This window comes from Marmota monax, unplaced genomic scaffold (assembly GCF_021218885.2).
Source record: "Marmota monax isolate L192 unplaced genomic scaffold, Marmota_monax_Labrador192_F-V1.1 WCK01_AAM20220418_F8-fsc00015, whole genome shotgun sequence".
NCBI classification, from domain to species: Eukaryota; Metazoa; Chordata; class Mammalia; order Rodentia; family Sciuridae; genus Marmota; species Marmota monax.
In genome coordinates this window covers 9341726-9361390 of record NW_026692194.1, presented here as the reverse complement: position 1 = coordinate 9361390, position 19665 = coordinate 9341726, and the positions used below count along the sequence as shown (strand labels likewise).

Below are 19665 nucleotides of genomic sequence, written 5' to 3'. Positions count from 1 at the left end.
TAAAGATTCAATATTCTGAATTTTCCAGCAACATAAACATCCACAAGTACAACTCACATTATCTCACAGAATCACCGTATATTTGCACAGCTGTTAAATGTTGTCTTTAAAATTTTTTGAATAGTTCAGGTGTATGGAATTATTCAAATTATGTAAATATTCAGAGGTTTATACCAAAATAAGAAGATGCCACCTTGTGGTACAAAGAAAAGAATCTTTAGTATGTGTATAATATGTGGTTGACAAATCTTTTGAATAATATGTGGTTGGCAAACCTATTTGAATAAATAGGAAAAGCTGCTAAAATGCTCATGTTCACATCCAAGTGTTTTAATTCAGTCACTATGTCACAATTAGAAAGATCACGTGGGGAAAATTATGTGAAAGTGTGTTGTTTTATGAAAGCAGGGGTCTATTGAGCAGTTACAATAGCCACATAGAATTAAAAGGGAACATTTCAGTGATGCTTAATATAATAAACTCAGGATATTTATTTTAAAATTACAGTCGTGTTGCATTTTTAAAAGAACGATTGCTACATTTTGTTCCTTTATGTCAAAAGTAAGTTTTTACTATGATTAAATTGGAATAAACTTAAAGGTAAATCCTGTACCTGAATAACATTTATGTGTATTACAATGATGTTTTGTTAAAAAGATAAAGTTTACTTGACATGATTTATGAACTATGGCATTTACCTAGATAGATGGGTGGCTTACATCAAATTATCCTAGAAATTATGAAACCATGTACTCCACATTTTGTGTTTTACAGGTGTGTAAACTGAGCTATAGAGAGCCTCGTTCAGTGACTTGTGCAGTAACTCCCATCTGCTGGGCAGTTGGTTTTCTTTATTTTGTGCTCCGACCTCCTCAGGCTGTATTTGAATTGGTCTCTTGTATTGAGAAGCTTTGTTTCTCAGGAAAAGAATGGAAGAGAATACATTTCTCCCCTCTGAACCTTTCATTAAATGTTTATTCTGTTGCATTTCTCCATAAGCATTTTTATATTACCATTTTCTCCTCTTATTAGAATACTTAATATAGTTCCAAATAGTGCATAATTGAAAACAGTTTATCATATCCACTTTTATTTATTGGTATAATAGTATCCCTGCGATCTGGTGGCAGGAAACTACTGCACTATTTTATTGTAATTTATCCCATTTTAAATGTTCATTTGGGTCTATGAAATTGCATAATACTTTTTAGAAATACATTTTCAGAGCACATATTGGGAAAAAACCCTGAATATCAGAATTGAATTAGGAAATTTGCAGAAATAACACTGTGATATCCTACATCTGAACTTAAATGTACTAATCAGCCAATCATTTCAAAGATTTTGAAAGTGTATGCATATGTGTGTATGCACCAAAGTAATAAAAGACTTGCTGTAAACATTTGTCCATGACCAGTGGCAAAGGAAAGTACTGGCGATTTTTGTTATTGAGATTTTGCAACAGCAAGGAAGTATATTGTGAGCAGATTTAACAGGGAAATACCACAAGATTATTTAAACGAGGTCTTGAGGAATAGAATTAAGGTAATTAGGTGGCATAGGAAGGGAGAGATACATTATAGGCAGAAAGAATAAGGACCTTGCCTATTTCTCTGTGGGACTTTGTGATTAGAAATTTGTTTGGAGATGGGAGTCCTTCTATAAGGGTAGGATTATTGGACAGCAAGTGATGATCTGAAACTATTTAGCTGTTTTCCAAATTTAATGGGAAGTCACAGGTAACTTTTGATTAAGAAGGTAACATACGTAAACTGGCATTATAGGTGAAAATGATACAGAAAAGGGTATTGTTGTGAAAAATAGCTAAAGTGAAATGTATGTGTGTTAACTTCCCTTAATTGAACAGATAATCTTTCAATTCTTAGGTATACTTTGACTTTTAAGTATCACAGAATAAAATATTTCTATTATCTTTATTTGGAAACTTTCCTCCTCTTGTAGTATTGGCCACAAAGAACTAGTGGAAATAGCTGCACATTCACTCACTGCGACAGTGAGTATCTCATTCTTCCTGTGCTTATGGATAGTGTTAATAGGAGCTCAGTTAGCATCGCCCTGAATAGGCCTCAAGATCCTGGAGAATACCTTTCTTGAAATGTCCCTGTGATGGGCAGAACAATGGTCCCTTGAAAGGTGTTCTCTCATCCCCAGATCCTGGACGATAGGAGAAGTAAGTTTGCAGATGAAATTGAGATTGGCAGTCACCAGACCTGGAAACAGGAAGATTATTGTAGAGCCTCCAGACTAAGCATATAAGTTATGTATTATCTGAGTGAGGCCAAGTTAAAACCATCAGTCCTTAAAAGAGGGAGACAGAAGAGGAGGTTGGAAAGATAAAATTTGAGGAGTCACATTGGGCAAGAGACAAGGATAATGGGCAACCAGAAGCTGGAAAACACAGGAAACTGGTTCTCTTCTGGTAGCTTCAGAAAGGGGTCGAGCCCTCCATGCACCTTACTTTTAGCCCGGTGAGGCCTGCATCAGACTTCTGACCTACAAAACTATAAGACTTCTGACCTACAAAACTATAAGAGAACAACAATTTTTGGGTTGTTGTGTTTAGCCCTTGAGTTTGTGGTAATTTGTCATAGCAACAATAGAAAACTAATATAGTCAAAACCAGAAAACAAAGAAATAATCATGGTGGTGATAAAGAATCTTCCTCTTTGTTTCTCCTCTCCCACCCCCTGAATCTTGTAGTTACTCTGTGTGGAATGCCTACTCTCTGTAAGGCACTGTGTTCATTGCTTTACATTATCTAGGCTCTTCAGTTTTTATTTGACTTTGTTAGTGCATGTGATTAATACTTTGTGGGATTTGCTCAGAGCCTTGCAGTTTTTGTGTGACAGGGGCCAGGTTTAAAGTGTTTTCTCTGAACACAAAGCCTCATCTTCATTGTAGGACTGATTGAGTGGCAGTAGAACTGGGGGCTTAGCATGTGGATCAGACCACTTGGTTGGAATTCTGGCTTCTCATTTTTATGGGTTGGACATCCTCACTCACACTAAATCTTCAACGTATCTTGGCTTTCATGATTGTTACCATTAGATTCATAGTTGACACCATAAGAGAAATTGCTGTCATAGGAAAATGTGGTTCAAGGGACTATGACCTATTATCTTTATTTGGAAACTTTCCTCCTCTTGTAGTATTGGCCACAAAGAACTAGTGGAAAATCCATAATTCCTTTGCATCTGTTCAGCTTTTCCCCAGCACCATTTCATAGGATGACTGTCATTTTTATTATGTAGATTTATTAATTTTTTATGTAGATAATTTTATTATGTAGATTTATTTATTTATAAACATAAACTTCTCAAATTTCATTTCATCCCTGAATTTTGTCTTTTGTTGAATGACTCTCCACCTCATTAAAGAGTGAGCTTGAAACTCATTAGTTCACGCATTTACTTGGCATCTACTCACATGCACATACATTTTCAAGTGATTGGGGACTCTTTCAGGCTTGATTAAAATATTTGCAGTTACAAGGCATACAGTCAGATGATTTGATCTGTATTTGATAATATGTTGAGCTTCCCCTCATGAGTTACTAGCTTACCAATTTTTTAAAAATTTCATACATGACTTCTTCAAATGAAAGGAAACTCTGCCTTTAGACTAGACAGCTCAATCTACATTATTAACTATTAAATTCTCATGTTACCATTATTTTAATTATAATAGTTGAATTATCCATGTTCTCAAACTCTTCATGATCTGTTCAAGGCTGAGAAAGTTGTGTTTAACTCTATTACGACACCTTGGTTTCTGTCCATATTATCATTTCTTATGTCCTTGCAAATTTTGGCTTAATGTGTCTGAATGTTGCATTATTTGACTAATAAGTTTTACATTTGCTTTCATACCTTCATTGTTATAACTTTCCCCAATATAAGATCAGCTCTCTTTTATCCCATTTCATGCTTTTTATCTTAAATTGTACATTGTCTAAAGTTAATATTGTCACCTCTACTTAAATTTAGTTTGTATTTGCTTGAGAAATCTCTACTCATTCTTTTATTTTTAACATATACATGTACTTCCAAATTAAAGCTATCATAGCAGTAGCACATAGGGTTTGTCTTCCGATTCAATCTGGTAGTCCTCTAGCTATTTCCTACTTTTTCCAAACTGATAAATTTAGTCTTGTCTCTTTATTTTTGTGGTTATCTCCCTCTTTATGTTTTCTTTACTTTCCTTCCATTTTTTGTGTGTTTTTAAAACATCTTTTTCCTGATTTTTGTTTTGTTTTGTTTTAATGGACTATGCTTTCATCTTCTCTAGTGATTAGAAAAGGAAGCATCTTGATAGTTTTCTTACTCATTTTTCAAAACATTTAGCCTCTCTTTTTGTGATATTAAAGTTAAAACCAAAAGAAGATCTTTTCTCTATGTGTAAGGAAATGTATTTCCATTCCTCCCCCCTTCCATTTATTCATATCAAAAGTGATGCTGGACTCAGAGGGATAATAAAATCATTTTTTGCTTCTGACCTATCCTTTTACAAGAATTACTGACATTTGCATTCGGATTTGAAAATATACTTACAAAGTTTAGTCCTAAGACTTATGTGTAATAATTTCATGGTTATCACTAGGTATTATATTCTAGCTTTCTTATTTCTCTAGTTTTTAATTTTAATTCTAGTTTTAGTAGTCTTTTTCACCTCAAATTGGTCTTTCTTTATGGAACGCTGAGGGTATCACCTTTCTGAAGTTTTTTTTCTTTTTGTTTGGCCATGTTGAACCACAGTTTCTTGAAGCTTATGTGCATTCAGTCAATGAGAACTTCCTTCAGAATCTTTGTTTTCCGTTTTTCCTCTTGGCACCTTTCTCCACATACTATCCAGTAAGCCAATATGTGTATTGTCCTTCCCAACTAACTACCCAAATTGATGGACTGAATTGAAACTACAACCTTTTAGATACAGTGAGAGCAGTACTTGGATAGAACCCAGGGCCTCTGCATGCTAGTAAGGTGCTCTACCACAGAGCTACTTTCCCAGCTGCCCCCTCCCCCTTTTTGTGGTGCCAGAGATCAGTTCCAGGGTCTTGTGCATGCTAGGCAAGCACCCTACCACTGAGCTACTCATCCAGTCCCCAATACATCACATTGTCAGCTTTCTCCCCTCTTTTGTGGATATACCATCTCCCCAGATGTAATGTGCTGTAATTATTCCCTCAGCCTTTTTTTCCCTCAGTTATGATTTTCCAGGAGTGTTTCTATCTAAATAACATAGAACTATAAGTGGATGGGAAAGAAGTTTAATATCGGTCTGTTTGCAAACCAGCACCCATTTTGAACATAATGGCTGCTCAGATTCCTGTATGATATCAGGGTCCAAATCTCGGAGTTGAGCTGTTCTTTAGACCATGGAATCAGGAAAACAAACAAAAACTACTGCTCTTCCAAAGACGTGAACTGTTCTGTTTTATAAGATGATGTCTGGATAGACTAACTATTTTCTCACTCCTGACCTATGGGCCTAATGATCACTTTAAATTTTTCCCAGATTTCTAGCTCTTCGTTCTCAGTTTTCTGTGTTAAAGTTTTCCATTTTCATGTGTATGTTGTTGATAATTGGGAGAGGCAATGCCAGGGGATGGTGGCCAGAAGCCACTTTATACCAGAAGTCTTCTGTTAACTATATTGAATTATTATAAATAATGAGTACATTTGTCAGGAGTACTTTCACTTACTCATTCCAACAATCCCTACCACCAGTTTTCCTAAGGATCAATTAAATTAACACCTACTGTACATCAGACATTTAAAAAATTATACTCATAACTTAATAAAATAACTAATACCCCCCATTTTTTTCCTCCAGAATATTGTGATGAAGGCTATAACATAGGAAGTGTGAAAGGTCACCAGAGTCCAGCATGATTTTTTGTCTTGAGAAACTGGAAAAGCAACACAGAGAATATGAAACTTTAGTGAATCTTGTGGTATCAATAAATATTCAGAAGCTAGATAGGGAAGTCAGGCCATTCTTTGCAGAAGGAAAGCTTTGGAACATAAACTAATGTAGCATGAGATCTGGAGGTGGTGGTGGTATTTAGGTAATTAAGTTGAAGAGGTTTGTAAGCCCTTATTTTTGGATAGTGGACTGGAGTGCAGAAAGTCAGATGGTGGGAAGATCAGATCCTAGAGCCGTTAAAATCATCTCTGCCAGTCAAGATGGAGGAGTGAAGTCAAATAGCTGCATCTGGGATGGAGAAGTGGCAGGTTTACAAGATCAAGGATGAGGGAGGAAGAATGCGTAGTTTGAAGATTAGTTTTTCTGACCTGCTGATGTTCAGCTGTATGTGATAAAATGGTCAAAGTAATTGGTATGTAAAAAAAAAACCATATCTATTTTCAGCACCTGTAGATCCCCCTTTTGCCTGCTTTGGGTTATCACTCGTGTTTGGGTTGTGATCAAATAAGCCAGTCCATTTTAACATGCTCTTTGTGTGCCTGTACTATCTTTCTTATTGTGCCAAAGAGTCACATTTCTAGTGATGAGAAAATGAAAACATAAATGAATTTGACATATCTTGAGGAATCCCTGTTAGGTATAGCTGAGTAATGAATCCTATTTTTGTGATTTCCAATCAAATATTCTTTTCACTAGAATTATCTGCTTTTTTGCTCATGAAAAAAAAAATCATGTAACTATCTGAAAACTCACAGTAATTTACAAGTTATTTTGTATCTTTGTTATAGTTGTAATAAGTCCTACTTCCAATGAATATATTTCTTTTATATATTTCATATGGGTGTGATTAAAACATATCATAAGAGAGACAAAGTAGAAATATTACCCTAAAGTTTCTGAGAAACTAACAATCTATTCAGAGATCCAAATGGTGTTATCCAAGTGAAAATATTATTTATCCCCCAAAGGAATTTCTACCTATTACCCACAATTCAGTGAGATAGATTTGCTTCTCATGTTTGAGTTTTCCCCCAAATCGTTTATCTTTTATTCAACTGAAAAAAATAGATATATTCTTAAACTATTACTGACAAATTTTCTACTAATGGAAGAATCAACAGTAAAACAATAAAAGTCCTAATACACACTAGATTTGCTGGAACAACATAAAGTACCCATCTTATAAACTGATGATATGAAACATTTGTTTCTGAACTGAGAATTGAATCTCCATTTGCTTTAGTCAAATAATTTTTAGAGAGGTACTAGAAATAAAAATATACACATACACATCTATATAAAGCCAAGTTTAATAACTTTGTGGTATTATTACAAGAAATGACATTCTTCTCATATTTTTACTGCAGGGGTAAATTTTTTTTTTTTTTTTTTTGGAAAATACTTAAGAGTGAACTGAGATATTCACTCCAGAGACTAATGCTAAAATGTTTAGTGATGCACTTGTATTAATTTAAAAACATAACTTGTTAACCATTATATAGTATTTGTTTCCAAACATTTGAAAAACTCTAATAAAGATTCTAACACAATTGTAATCAGCCACAATCAATATGCAGAGGCTGGTTTTCATTTTCCACTTTGCATTGAGAGGCAATTCTTAAAGTACTGAAGACCAAGCTGTACTTGAAAATGGCTGAGATTTACTTGTGCTTAGATCTCTTCTATTCCTCCTCAACGTTCAAGACATGCTTTCATTTGATAAGGAGGCTTTGGAAGCAGAATTTTAACATGTAGCTGTGTGCATTTAGGCATGCAAATAGACACACTGTATATTATTTTGCTTTTACAGTAATTATTTTCATTTATGAAATTCTAAATTCAATGTTAAATATTGAATATTTTGGTTAAGTGACAGCTTGTGCTAGCTTTAGGATATTCCTGCTTGATAATTATTCATGAGAAGAACAGCTGAAAACAAACTAGTTATACACCTTGGCAAATTACTGTGATTGTAATTCTGTGAAATTTCCCCATGGCCATGTGACTTTATTATAAGTACTCTAACAGTGCAGATGTCCAGAATGTTCTCGTTGTCACAAATGTTATTCCTATATTCAAAGTTTTTGAGTCACTCTTTACTACCTCAGTGGAAACGTGACAAAGGAGATGAGACATGCAATATGTATGATAGAACATATGTAGCTCTTTTTGGTGCCTGGCCTCCCTGGGTTTGGAGTGGGCATGGTGCTTACATACTTGGTTCTTCTGAAATATAGAAGCACTGGCATTTTTGCGAGATCCGAATATGATGGCAACATTTCCTATTAAATGTTTACAGAAAGGAAAAAAATAGCCCTAATTTATTATCCTTCCAAAAAAAAAATTCACCCGAAAATCAAATGTTATATCCCTACTCTCCTTCTCCCTTTTAGTTCCTTCCCCATATGGTTCCTGAAATGTTCCTCCATTTAAATGGATTTTAAAGCTCATTCCTTATAGTTCCTAGAGCATTCATTGCTTTTGAGAGAAAAAAAAAGAAAAACATTTTAGCATGTGCTATTTTTGTTATTCTAATTAGCAAAAACAGCTGGTCCTGTGCAGCTCAGACTGTAGTCTTTTTCAACACATTGTTCAGATTTTTTTTTTCCTTCTTCTTCTTCTGTCAAGCTACAGGCTACCACCTCTCCTCTTCCCACACAAATCAACCCCCAAAACACCTGCACACACAACCTTAAATATCACCTACATCTGCCATGAAAAGAAGAGGGAACCAGCTTCTCCTTCCTAGTGGCTGGGCAGGGCACCATGCCCCGAATTATGCAGAAGGTGAGCGGAAGTCATTCTCCAGGTTCTCACCTCCTCACCGACTTTCCACTCACCAAGCATTTTCCCTGTGTCTCTAAAGTGCAGCTATCTTACAGGTTTTTGTGTCGTTTCCTTTCTTTTTCTCAACCCCTTCTGGTGCATAGGAGTAGCCTCTTGTAGAAGGAGGGATTGAAAAATTGGATAATCAAACCTTACTCACAATTTGGTATCTATCAAAGGCATGTGACTGCCAATGATCATTGGAGCTGATCAAAGTCACACTCTGTTGCCATGACAACGAATCCCCATCTTGTTTATATGGAGGGGTACGCACCACAGGAGAATAATGTTCAGACAAATTAAATTTGTGTTGTTGAGAAATTAACATGCAGGATGGTTAGGAGTGAGTTGAATGGGTGTTTATCAGTGTGTGATTTTTTTTTTTTTAAGGGAAGAGGTGGTGACAAAATGACACCTAGAGGGTGTCATTGTGGGAGTCCAGGTGAACAATGAATGTTTAAACAGCACATTTCATAGAAGAGGTCCAGAGATGAGGTAGTCCTCTTTATTTATTTATTTAGTTTATGACTGATGAGTTTCAATATTTTATTAAAATAGCAATTTAACCACAATGAACCAAGAATACCTTAATTTGGTTCCCTCACTCCCAAATATACAGCACAACACAGTAGTGATTTCAAATATCCTTGATCATGATAAACAACAGAAAGAGATGAGGTAGTCCTGTCTGTTTGACTGCATCATTGACATATTTTATGAGTCACTCCAAGTTCTTCAACTCTTTTTCCCTTTTTCAAAATTTAAAAGGAATTACAAGAGCATGTGTCTTGTAAGTTTTATACTCATTTATCCATTGAATTGGAAACAATTCTTGGCACCTTTAATCTGCTAGGCAAAATATAGTAAGATTAGTATATTTTAATTTTCAAGGATTCAAGACCTGCCCTAGCTACTTTTTGGACTTCTAAGGTATCATTTTGTTATGAAGATGGTAAGTGTTAAAAATTATTTCCCATGATTTTTTTTTTTTGATGGGGCACCTCTTGCTGTTTTAAATTTTTCATAACCAGTTGAAGTCTCTTCAAAACACATACAATAGTCCTGGGCAATTTTAACATTTTTTCATATTCAAACACAAGTTCCCATTGTCCCTTCTCCAGGTACAGGTTTCATGACATTTTCTCTCTCCCTGGCTCCTTCTCACTCCACCCAACCTCCAGGTCAAATGCTTGCACCATAATCCTCTTTCAGCATGGAACTATCAGTTCTCTCAGGAATCATTTACTCTTATTTTCTGAGATAAACAAGATTATCATATGTCCAAATATCAGTTTCTTTCAGGTGCTCTCATTAGTTTGGCCTTCTGCCTCTTTATTCTCCTTGTTATTATTCCCAATATGAATTCCACAAATATTTGAAGTGACTGCCTTTTAGGGGCAGTGCTGACATTCAGGATGCAACCCCAGTCCAGGGGTTCCTTACTGTGATAAAGGAGAGAAACCAGTGCTCACTGACCGCCTCTTGATATGGTACACCTCTAATCCTACCACAACTGGAGGAGGTGAGTAATACCCCCAGCAGTCCATGGAGGAAACCCAGTCATGGAGTGGCTGGGAAACTTGCTTCAAGACATGCAATGGCAGGCCACCTCTGAACTTGGAACACCCTGCTCTGAGATGTAAATTTATTTTGTTTTTGTTCCAGGCCACCTTGGGTGATAACACAGATACACACATACCTGTAAAATAGCACACAAGATGCCCACTCATATAAATGAGTGTTACCTGCGCGTTAATGGCAAAGGCAGCTGCAGAAGTGAAAGCAAAAAAAAAAAAAAAAAAAAGGTCTCTGTAAGCCAGAATGATCAGGAATAATTCTGAGGAGAAGGTGGTATTTGACAAGGGCCCTGAAAGGTGCAGTACTATTTAGGTGAAGATCTGTTACCTCTGTGGACCACACGTGTTGGTTGGTGTTCAGGACATTTAGGATGCATGCTCGAAACAGAGACAAACTCTTTGTGTTTGTATTTCTCGTGGCTTCCACAAGATTAATGCTCTTGTGTATTTTCCAGCTGGGGTCTAGCTTTATTTATTTATTTGAAAATACCTAAATTGTTTCTTAAAACTAGCACCCCTAGACTGGGATATAGTGGCTAATATCTCCCTAGTTTATCGAGCTAGAAGGCCCTTGGGGATCACAACTTTTGTGAGTCAAATTAAATCCATGAAGAACTAGTACAGCCAACCTCATGCGCCATTTTCTGTTGAACGTGCCAGTCACAGATACTGGTAATTTCAGAAGAAGCCAGTAATCACTGCTTGATTGTTTACTTCAAGCCTTTCTTCTACCAAACTTTGATGACCTGTGAATGTTTCAGTGAGTCTCTCTTCAGACTGCTGGAGGTGTTGTTAATAACAAAGAAGAGTTAGGAAATATCCAGTAGAGAGGACTGAGTCAAGAACCAAGGGATCCTGGGTCTCTGTTCCAACCACTTTACTCTGTAAGCCTGTAAGGCAATGTCTCCTACTTCATCAGTTCTTCATCTTTACACAAAGAATGATGAGGCTGTTCCCATCACCAGAGTATTAGCAAAGAAGTATTGAGTACTTCCTCTGACATTTTTAACTTAGTTGATATTAATTTGCTACAACACCTTTATGGAAAAAAAGTCATTTTCATAATAAAACTATCTTGCTACCCTGGAAGAGGTCCCATCTGTGTTCCTCTCCTTGGGGGAAACAAAGGCTGCACAGTTTCTGTCTGCCTCCCCTTTGTGTCCATGGAAACTGTCCTAACCTAAGCGACCTGTGAGCTGTGCAATACCTGCACACTGACCCGTTCTCCCACAGGAAGGTTCTTTTTGTGTGTTGACCAAGACTTCAAGGAAAATACATTTGAATTTTTTTTCCCTTGGAGTCATCCTTCCTCCACTCCTTGCCCTTCCTCTGACAATATAAAGCTGCTAAATTTAGGGAACAGAATTCTTTAACCAAACATATTAATCAATCATGTGATTTGCTGTCTAACTGTGTTTAAACTGCTTGATTTGTGTATTTGGTGAAGAGGAAAAAAAAAATTCTGGTCAGCGCCTTCCAGGAAGTGAGTTAATCAACTGGCAAATGATGCCTGGCTTGTTATTAGAGCTGACAGGTTATCTGATTATTATAAGAGAAGTTTCCCCACCATATTCCAAACCACCATCTGAGTATTTTCAGGAGGGTTTAACCTTGTCTAAGAAACTGGGAGAATGTATCCTACTGCTTCACTTAACAACCTGATGCACATGTTGGAGAATTTTGAAAACATTCCCATAAAAATCTACTAGAGGCTGTTGCCAGGGGTCATTGAGATGTCACAGAGATCTGGCAACCGGTTAGCGCTACCCCTGCCCAGACCCTACCCACTGCTCCAGAGAGCTCTGTAGGATTTTGAGGTTTCAAAATGGACTTCAGGCTGGGTGGTGAGGGAGATTCAGAACAGGGAGCCCTAGGTCAGCTTCCCTGTGTGTTATTTGAGCATATAGACTGTGCAGGGGGTTAATGATAAAATCGTGAACTTAGCACATGTCTTTGGCATTGTGTTGTTCCCTTCCACAGTGGGTTGTCAAATTAACAAGGGCATCAGGCCCTTCTCTCTTCATACCAGGAGATCTGCCACAAATTTCAGCTTAATCAACTTTCACTCACTTGGTACATATTGGGGTTCCAGTATAATTGTGCAATTGTTCAGGAATTGTTAAATAGGTTTTGTGTGGAAATGAAGTTTCCTGAAATACATTTGCATCATCAGAATCTAAGCTTCTGTTCCTGGGCTATTCTGTCATCCCTTAAGTTTCTGAGGGGCTTTTTCTCACAGTGCTATTTTTATCCGGTATAGAGGAACAAATTCATAAAAGAAATCTCAGTTTGTTCAAGCCTGATATTATGTGTATAATGACTGGATTCGACAATGAACTGACTTTTGAATTTTAGTGAGTGGTAAATGAACGGATTGGAAACCACTGCTTTTAGAAATGGGCTCCTTCTGTTCCTCTATTCTAAATTTCATACAGGAAGGGAAGTTATTTTGCAGGTATAGTTCTTTTGCCTGGAGGTTGATTTTAATTTACTTGTAATGGTGGTTTCTTTTCCCTCTTTCCATTAAAGTGTTCTTTCTATTCAAGTCTAGAGTGTTGGAAAAGTGTAGCAAGTATTTAGATCCTTTGTGATTTACAAGTTTTATGTATATATTCAACCAGTAGTAAGCCAGCAAATATTCCCTTTCCCAGGCATGGAGAAATATTGTTTAAAGGTAAATGAAAATGTCAGTAAGGGCTTAATGAACTTCATGAAGCCTTGGGAAAACAGGAGACCAGGGATAGCTTTAATGGCTTTCCTCCCCTCCCTTCCTCTCTCTTCCCCTCTTCTCCCCTCCCTTTTTCTCTCTCCTTCTCTCTTTTTTACATGCCAAAAAACAAAAAACAACCACCACCCAAAACAACAAAAACAAAAAGATAAAATATCAAACATAATAGAGCAAAAATAGAAGATTCAGGCTTAATTATCAGGGTAACAACGTAGACAGACAAGACTGGCACAGATATCTCACACACACATATACACACACTCACATATACACACACTCACACATACTCTTACCCTTCTCTACAAACCCTCTAGAGGCAGCACCTTCTCCAATGGTTCTCTGTGGTATTTGGAAGATTAACTTTTCCCAGCACTTTGGTAAAGCAAAAGAGGCCTCCCTTTATTTCCTTCTTGCAGATTTCTGATAAGAAAGGAATATTCCTTGTACCTTAAAAGAAGGAAAAGTTCACATTCACCATTTGTGTTCGAGTTCTCATTAAAAAAAAAACATAGGAAAGTTAGTATTACTTCTTCTTTCTCAAACTCTCAAATTCAGTTAATAGTAATGTGCCAACATTAGATTCTTAATTTTTTAAAATTCTTTGTAGTTGTTTACATAGAATCCTCATCCATTCCCCTATTGGGAGGTAGTGCCAGTTAGCAGAAAGAATGGGAGATAAAGAAAGTGGGTTTGGATTTTAGTCCTCTGCTCCTTAAAACTGTATCACCTTCACTTATTTCATCTGTGAAATGGACTAATATTTCATGGACTTCTGGTCCATAGAAACTGGGAAAAGATAAGACTTTAATGTTCCTTCTACATGTACATACAATTTTTATCATGGGTCACTAATATTCTCAGATTTAGCCAAGAGTCAAGAGTTTCCAAGTGCTATAATAAAATTATACTTCATGCTGAAAATCAAACAAGACAGAATTGGGGAAAATTCTAATTGTTTTTCCACTTTAAAAAGTATTTGAAAGTTTTAGGAAGACAAAAGTGGACTTTTTTGGACAATTGCTAAATGATTATAAACCCCAGGTTAACCTGTGTGTTGCCAGTTTCCTGGGTAGGCTGCTGATGTCCATTTATCTCTTTCTGACTTCCTGGTAGTGTATGTAGAATGGAGCCTCCTCATTCATTTCTGCAGTTATTACAGCTAGCTTTTGACTATCCTAGGATGGACTTGCTGTATTTTTGATGTACCGATCAACTGGACTAAGGATTTAGAATTACTTGCTCAATTTATGTTATATTCTTTCATTTTTGTCCCTACTTATGAAATCTACAACTCAGCTGGACACCTAAAAGACAAGATACCTAATTACTGTTCCAGTTAATAGGACTGCATAAGAAATTATCCCCAAATTCACTGGCATAAAACAATTATTTATTAGGTTCATAGATCCTATGGGTTGGGAATTCAGACAGAGCTTGACAGGAACATCTTTTCCTCCATTCACAATGTCTGTGGCCTTGTCTGGAAAACTTGAAAGACTGTGGCTAGAATCACTTGAAGTACATTACCTGATATTTCTTCAGCTGATGCTGAGGGCAGGAGGAAGCCTAGTTGGGCCTAGTTGACCAGGTCACTTACACAGGACCTCTTCAGGTAGGCCACCTTCAGGTGGCTGATGGAAGACAACTGGGCAGAAGCTCTCTTGATTTGACTTAGCCACATACTGTCCCTTGCAGCCACTCAATTGATCTGAACAGTCTTAAGTCTCCCCAGGGAGGAGGAAATGGACTCCATCTCTTTTTGGGGAGTGAAAAGACTCTGAAAGAGCATGTAGGACTTCAAATACTGCAGTAGTCACTTCTGGAAAAGTGACTACAATTTACTACAATTACCTACCAGACAACATTGAGAAGTTGTAAAGCATAGACAGCTAAGTAAATATCCAAAGCGAAAAATAACTCCTACTGAGTAGGTGTCTCGTTTCTATTTATGAGGGAGAGCTATTTCTCTTGTGAAGAACGGAAGAAGAAATAGTTGTAAGCACAGCGTCATTTGTAACAATTTAACTAGATGGCTGGTGAATTCTAAAGAAACACTCCCAAATTAAAAATGAATACTAAAACTACATTGTAGAAATCAAATTTAAATACTTTTGGATGAATTGTTCTGGATAATTCCGGACTGCAGCATTACTCGCATGAGCTGGATGTTCCAATTGCTGATTTTTCTTCTTCTAGGTCCCCTGGATTAAAGATGGTAGTGGTAAGTGGAGAGAAATGTTGTGGCCGCACCTCTAGTCAGTCTTCTGACCATCTACTCATTCTTGAGTGTTCAGTGAGAACAGAAACAATCTTTGGGTCACTGACTCATTCATTCATGCTTCCATTCTGCATGAGTTTGTCCAATACTCACTATGTAAAAGTCATGCTAATTGTTTTTTGCTCTGTCAAATACACAGATTAGTATTAATCATATCTGTTTTCAATAATAAAAGCTATCATTTATTGAGTACTTAGTATGTATCTAGCATTCTGCTAGCACTATATGGATTATGTTTTCCATCTTTCTGGCATGAATTAAAGTACATACTCTTGTCACCCATTTTACAGTTCAGCAAACAATTTAGGAAAAAATGATTCCTTGTTTAATTTTGTCCAGCTCTTTAGTAAGACATCTTGGTGTCACACTTTGATTTGTTGAACTGAGAAGCCTCCTCTTTTCCTGTGAGATACACTGCTTCTTTCAAGAGATGGTCTTTGTGTGTGTGTGTGTGTGAGAGAGAGAGAGAGAGAGCAGGGATAGATAAGGTACATTTATAAATAATAGTAGCATAAGGTGAAATTTGGTAAGTATCATTTAAAAAGCTATGCGAGTTGGAAAGCCCACCTTTATTGTGGGATAATTAATGGAGAGCATCATGGAAGAGGTGGCATTTGATTTAGAACTTGAAGAACTAATAGTATTTTACTATGTGGTGGTGCAGATAAAGATGATAATCCAGATACTGGGAAAATGTAACTAGAGAGGGAAGAACATGGGGGCATTTGGGGAACAAAATTAAACATCATGCACATTAGAGGAATCCATGTGTAGGAGGGTGATTAATGGGTTAGAAGGCTGGAACTATGGGTTGAGTTCTTATCAGGAAAGATCATTTATGGCAGCTAAGTTGCAGGTATTCGAGAGAGGAGTGATATGGACAATATGAGCAACAGGAAAAGGAATTCAGCTGGGCCACTCAGGATAGACTGAGAGGGTTTTGGGAGATGCTAGGAGTTTTGCAATAATCTGGAATATATTGATGAGGGCAAAGATGGTATTGGTGACAGGATCTACCAAGAATGAAATGTGTTGACATTTCTATAAAAAGCTCACTGCAAATCTGGAGCAAAGAGATGAGCCGTTTGTTATTATGTGTATGGTTTTCACCAACTGACCAATTATTCAACTAAAATGTATTTGCTGTCTACCTGTATATATACCTACCTACTTACCTATCTAATCTATATATGAGCTTTATTAAATCATACTCTTCAGGGACTCTCCTGAGCACCTGCATCTAATTTGGAAATGTGTTGTCATGGCTCCTGTTGAGACTGGTCTACATTTGGATGTTCATTTTCTATTCCGTTTATTTCGATTAAAGGCTTTGCTATTAGACTCCTTACAAGTCATACCCCATGAATATGAAGTCAGAAAATAATATTAGCAGCCCTGAAAGTACTGAATTGCTGGTCAGTGTTGTTAGGAGCAAGAGGAATAAAGGTTTAACAGTGCATATTGTAAGCAATTTGGTAGAAAAGGTTTATCCAATTTTTGCCCTTGAATTAGTTGAGTTTTTTTTTTTTTTTTTAAGAAAAGGAAATGATGTGCCTGGTTCATTCTGTTAACATTTCCCTGTCCCTGTGCCCCTCAAGGTAGGTCTGTGCACATGGAGAGGTTAATATTAATATTGCCTTTTTACAGCTAAATTATCTGGCTCTAGAACCATTCACAGATTCTATTAAAGACCCCTATGGAGGATTGCTTCTTCAAATAGGCATTTTAATTCACCCGGGTACAATAAGGTGTTACCTTCCTTTCATTAATAAAATGGGAACTCATAAAGAAAACCAGATTATCTTGAATTTATGATCAAGTAATTTTGTTTCTCTTAGCCTGGATAATAATTGTGAAACATCATTTTCCCCTTCTTTCCTTTTCCCTTCATACACTTCGACATTCTTAATTTCTCATGTTTATTTATCTTTTTTATTTTAATTTGACAGGGAAAGCTATCTAGGACCCCAGGAGGCAAACGCTGTGACTTAAGAATTGGTCCTTTCCATCTTCAATTTAATGAAATAATAAGCCAGTAATTGATTTATATTTATATTTACATTTGCCTTACAAATTCTGGGATTTTTGTCACCTTTATTGTAATTCCTTAAGTAGTCACTAAATTACTTCCAATGGACTCCATTTCCCCCTTACTTACCCAGTGACTGAAGTCTTTTATTTTAGTCTTGGGGGCTTTGTTCTTCTCTCTAGTTTTCCATGTCATTTGTTTTAACCTCAATTTTTAGTTTTCATTGCAACTTATAATTGTATATTTTTTTAACCTTAAACTCTGCTCATTTTTAACAGGTGATTTGCTTAAACAATCTGCATTGCTGTATTTCTACTTTCTACGTGATCGCATCTCAGGTATCCTAAGGAGAACAGGCTTCTTGTATTCTTACCAACGTAAGAATAAATACAGCAAAATACAGCATTTGAAAGTAAGCCAGCTCGGCTTCTGAGCATTTCAGTTAACTTTGACAAAACCCTTTTACCTAAATTGTGATCTTCCTGGGTCTGCCTGCATTCAAGTACTTGTTGCTTTATTCTGTTTATTAAAGAACATATTTTTTGTTAATAATACAAAGAAGATTAGCTATGCTTGTTAAAAGGAAAATTGAGGAAAGAAGAATCTGTTAGGTGCAAGAAAATGACATCAGAAATGACAGTTGATTGTGTGATAATTTAGGAAAATGGAAAACACTGAAAAATGTACATCTGCATGAATGTTGGTGAATGTAATCTCTAGAGCACCTACTATGTGTCAGGTGTTTTTCCATATGTCATCTAATTTAATTCCATAAATAAAGTATTGATGCTCCCATTTTAAAGATGGTCAAATTCAAGCTCGGGTAAATTGTCAAAATTGCCACAGCTAGGACGTGGTATCCCCAGAATTGTTTCCTGGTACCCTGACTTTCAAAGCTATGATGTTGTTCTGTGTCACTATGCTGTCTTGGCGTGTGGCAGCAGTGTTCATGAGCTGTCGTCTTCCAAGGAAATGATAAGTTCTGTTCTGTGACTTCTGCTTAAGAAAAACAAAACAAAACAAACAAACAAACAAAAAAACAATGTGTCTTGAAAGAATTCCATTAAAATTACATATATATTTTTGGGTGTTAAGAAATGAACACTTAAACTATTTTAAAAATTAATTATGTGGAACACCTGAGTCCACATGAGGAGAGAGAAATTAACATAATCCTGGTATCCCAGTTTCAGGAAACTTGACTTCTGGATTGGGTTTCCTCAAATTGAAACCCAGTAAAAGACCACCATGAGATACCAGCATGCATTCATCCATTGATTCGCTTCACTTAAGGGTGTTGAATGACTATTGTACACACGGAAATATGGCCATGGCTCCTGAGAATTCTATTAGGTTGTGAAAACAAAGCAAAATGCAAAAAGTTTTAAAAACTTAATTTCAGTATAATTTGAATAGATGCTACAAACATGCCCCTCCCCCTCCATGTCATCCTTCACATTGTCACCTAATCTGCTGTTGTCACTTCCTGGTTTCAAGCCTCTGACAAATGCCATTGTGTGTTCAGTGACTCTGGGTCCTTCAGAGCCTGTTACCTTCCTGCCTTTTCAGTCTCATGTGGAGCTGTCCCCACCCCTCCCTGGAGCTCAGCCATCCTGTCCTGCTTATCCTTCCTTCTTCAGGACAGTTGCTTTTCCATTTCTTTTTTCTTTCTTTCTTTCTTTCTTTCTTTCTTTCTTTCTTTCTTTCTTTCTTTTTTTTTTGGTTTGCTTGAGTATATTGAACATCTTTCTAAAATAAACTGAGAAAGCCATTCTAATTCAATGGAAGAGATGCTGAAAGATTCAAGATTAACATCCATTATTAGCAATGTTAAATTGAGGGAAAGATCCATGAATTGTGCTCATAGAATTCTGCCCCCATGGGAGATGGAAGGGTCAAGCCAAAAGCCATCAATGGGAAAGATGAAGAAAGATGGGCTCTCAGAGCAGGGGTTTCTGGCTAGAAGCTGTTCCTTGCTCACAGTGTCAATTTTTTTCTCCCAGTCCCCTCAGGCTGATTCTCTAGGCTAAGATGGTGGAGATGGTGTTTGCTGTAGTAGAGAAAGAAAGTGGCAGGCTGAACCCAGGGGTAGTGCTGAAAAGCTTCCCGAGTCACGCTTGGCTCAGGCTTCTCCAGGGAAGTTGCTTTTCCATTTTCAGACCTGGGCTCTTGCTGCTTCCTCTGGGTGTATCCTGACCTCTCTCATTCAGGAGGTGCAACTCTGTCCATCTTTCAGGATTCCAACTCAGATGGTATCCCTCCTCTGCCATTTTTTCCCTCC

The 19665-nt window shown here is 36.8% G+C and overlaps 1 long non-coding RNA gene across 1 annotated transcript in view; it reads left to right on the top strand.

Moving 5' to 3' along the window:
* The window catches only part of LOC124077861 (uncharacterized), a 40135-nt gene extending 21088 nt beyond the window's left edge, over nt 1-19047 (top strand). Inside the window, exon 3 of the long non-coding RNA XR_006846748.2 lies at nt 17663-19047. This is a non-coding gene — a long non-coding RNA (uncharacterized LOC124077861). The remainder of the gene's footprint in view (nt 1-17662) is intronic.
* Nucleotides 19048-19665: the final 618 nt, after the last annotated feature.